The sequence below is a fragment of the Austrofundulus limnaeus genome, unplaced genomic scaffold (assembly GCF_001266775.1).
Source record: "Austrofundulus limnaeus strain Quisiro unplaced genomic scaffold, Austrofundulus_limnaeus-1.0 Scaffold306, whole genome shotgun sequence".
In the NCBI taxonomy this organism is placed as follows: domain Eukaryota; kingdom Metazoa; phylum Chordata; class Actinopteri; order Cyprinodontiformes; family Rivulidae; genus Austrofundulus; species Austrofundulus limnaeus.
This window is the reverse complement of record NW_013952708.1, coordinates 91,726-95,661: the sequence shown is the minus strand read 5'-3', so window position 1 is coordinate 95,661 and position 3,936 is coordinate 91,726.

The following is a 3,936-nucleotide window of genomic DNA, read 5'->3' as shown; positions in this document are numbered from 1 at the left end:
ATATATATATATATATATATATGATGTCATTGGGACATGAGTTTTTCCAGAGATGGTGAATATTCTGCACATGGCTTTTGAATTTGGCTTTACAAGGCATCATGCACAAATTGAGTATTGTTTTTCTCAAAAATAGGACACTCTGGGAAAAGATTATCTAAAAATGCATTCTAGTATAATCTCAAATATGAAAATTAATCTGTACATTTCTCAACAAACAAACAAATGCATGTCATGACGTATTAAAAGTTGTTCAAAATGGTGAGAAAACTCCATGATGGCGAATATGTGACAAAGTCTCATTTGAAAGCAGGTTGGTGCTGAAGTGTCAGTTTGTGTAACGCGCTTTAATAAACATGTATTCTGCAGGACAGCTGCGAGCTGATGGATTTTGAAGGTTGTGAGTTTTGACTCAATTCCCTTGCCAAAAGACAAACAACCTCCTTGTGGCACTCTCATCAGTTTCATCCTCTCACTGCTCATCGCTCATCCAACTCTGGCATCTGGTGTTACTCATAATCAATAGTGCTGGGATCTAAAATCTGCCCAGAGCAAACAGATGCCTATTATATAGCACCCACAGAATATTGCAACTGCCATAGCAAAATATATTTTTATCTGGCTGCAGGTACAGTAACTGAAAGTTTCAGCCTTTCAGTCATCATACTTGTTATTAAAAACGTTCACTTCAAATACATATCAGTGTTTTTTATATTTCACAAATCAGCTGTCACATGCCCTCATCTCACCTGTCCACTGTGTTTACATTAGAACTTATTTGCATATTAAGAATATTACATTTTAGGTGATAAAGCAGGAATATTCTGAAGAAATTGCTCATGTGACTTCTGCCCAAAAGTCCAATAAAAACCTTGTAATAAACAAAGAAAAATGTTTGTGTTTTGATGTATAAACTGTAGWCTACAGGACGTATAAACAGAACAAAGATCAGAAGAAATGTTAAAGTTGATGCCATTGGCTCATTTTGATCATCATCAAGTCTTTGTTTCTCACTCCCTGGCAGAAACTTGAGAGCAAAGGTGGGTAGAGTACACAAAGCTTGTTCTCAAGCAAGAATAGCAGTACTTCAAYGTGTTTTTACTCAAGTAAAAGTGAAATTAGCCATACAAGTAATTACTCAAGGATAAAAAATTATTTTGTAAAAAAGGCTACTTGAGTACTTACTGATCATATCACCTGACATATCATGTTAAAATGGTTCCATCAAATTGACAATATTAATATTATTAATAACAAGGTTATGCTCAAATACTGGTGTTTTTAAAGTATACATAAAAATTAACACAAATACAGTAATTAATAATTTTAATTTAATAAAAACGATGAGACTAATACTTACTTTWGGKWRTGTGTGTGTGTGTGTGTGTGTGTGTGTGTGTGTGTGTGTGTGTGTGTGTGTGTGTGTGTGTGTGTGTGTGTGTGTTTTCATTGTTATTCTAAAATTTTACTCAAATAAGGATATTTCAAAATAATTACAAATTACAAATAATCAACCACAAAGTTTAAAATATATGTGTGCATCTGAAATCCAGTTTATCAGAAAATCTCTTTTAAAAGCTTCAAACACAATTGCTGTGGGAAAACTATTACTGTAGTTGTATCTTGAAAATTCTTAAATTGTGAGAAGCACCTGATTGTGATTGTCAAATTTGATGTTTTTATAAACAGACTAAAGTTCTGAGGATGGGTTTTCTCTGAATATTTCTCAAAAGCAAAGTCCCTATGTTTATTTTTTATTCAACAATTTTTATTCTCATTATAGAATGTACCATTACCAAAAGTCATAGCACGCTGTTCCAGATGGAACAACGCATTTGGTTGCATAATTTGCACCCCCCCCCCCCAAGCTGTGGGGTTTGACAAAGAACAAAAAATAGTGAACAAAATAGCAACAATTGTGCTTCAATGCTTATACATTGGCACCTAATCATATAGAGTTCCATCCAATTTGCAGCCCGAGGGTCTGTATTGCCGTCTATAATCTTTCTGGAACTTATTACAGACTCAGCAGTGGCATAATTCTGCCGTGCCCCAAATTGCTCTTTTGGTCCAACTGCCCTCTGATTGATTTTGATAAATGGCCACGAGCAACAGTTTAATAAATTACACTGGCCAGAATAAATTCAGGATTCCCYATTAGAGCAGGTTGTTTTTCTCTTTGGTATTGACCGGTTACGCCGCATACAAACATCTCCAATGTCATGTAGGTCACAGCCTCAAAGGTTTCACTGTGTTTTCACTCTGGTTAGGATGGCCTTTGGTGGAGTGGTGATTTATCAAAGAGAAGCAGCACAAAAGAAAGACTCAGCTTGCTGAAACATTGAGGGCATCAAGTTTTCATGCAGCARTTCTAGTCCAAGTGGAGGGGAAAAAATTGAGTTATACGTAAAATGCTGCACAACAATGGCACTGCAGAAGTAAAGGCCACGTGGTTAGCTTAAATGCTGCACAGAAGCAGCACATAATGAGCCAGAGACGGTTTTGTAATGGACACAACACACTTTTTCACTGYGATGCTGTCAACACTTAAAGCAATAAAAGCAGAAAGAAGAAAAAATAAACATCTTGTTGTTGTGGTTTAATTGTAACGATCTCTGCAACAGGAAAGCTTTGTGAAACTTCATCCTCAGAAGAAGATGAATGCATTCGTGCTGTGCCTCATTTGAGGTTTTGAGGGCGCACTAAGCTGGAGTCAGGCCCTGATCAATTGACAGGCAAGGCGCTGCGTGGGCAGCCAATCCCCCTGGCTGAAAACGCCACCATCAGGGTGTGGAGACAGAGCTGCRGACCAAGAAAAACAAAACAAATATTTAATATGAGAAAAACTACAGAGGCTGTGCATTTTAYTCTCTGCACTAAAAACACAAACTAAACTGCAAAGTCATCAGACTTATTTGTGGATGATAAACAATGCTTTCGTGCTATTTTTAATTTCTGTTCCTGTGCAGTCTCCCCCTTTAACTCCAGACATTTTCTGTGGCCTCTTTTCTAAGAGAATCCAAAAAAAAAAAAAAAAAGAAATAGAAGACGAAGCAGCCTCAGTGGCTCAAAGCTTTGGTCTCTGTCTCTGAGCATGTGCCTTCAGACAGCCTGCCTTGCTTTGGGATGGTTTTATTTTGGGTAAAGAGGATTCATGTTTGTGTCAGGACCACAGGATGACCTGTCTCTTCCCGAGCAGTGAGAGGTAATGAGTTGTGGCTTCACTTGTCCCGCAGTGATAAGTCAGACTCAAACATCTGCCAGACTCTTGGCAGCTTGCTGGAGTTCAGGAAGAGACGRGTTTAAAATGAACAGAAGGTATTGATTTTCTACTGCTGAGACTTTTCCTCCAATATGGAGGCACTCTTACATTTCCTGTGTTTGYTGTTTAAAACAGTTTGAGCACAAGTGTAAATCTGACTTGTTATTTTTTTTATTTTCAGTGATTAATGATGCGATCCAGAAATACTCAGAAATTGTTTAAAGTCTGGGAAACGTTTTCCATATATCAGCTGGATATTGAACAGAGTATGAATATCTAAGGCAGAGAAGTTTTTGAATAAGTGCCAGAGGACCTACGACATCCCTAGAGAATGAAGAAGCTCTGCAGCAACACATGCTCACTGTCACCAGGAGGACTGTCTCACCCCACTGCAGCTGCCAACTGTTAGGTGAGACTGATTTCTCTGCCTGTCACTACTTTTAAAGACATTATCTGTGTTCACCAGAACACAGTGGATAGAGATGTGGAAGAGAAAATAAGAAAGAAAACCTGTTTTAAGCTAAATTATATTAAGCTATACTGAAAAATGATTGTTTTATGAAGCACACTTTTTAAATTTAGATTTTAAAGGGCCAACAATATGTGTTTTTCAGGCATGTATTTAAATACTATACCATAATAAAGTAGCTATGTCACCTTTAGCTGTTATAAAA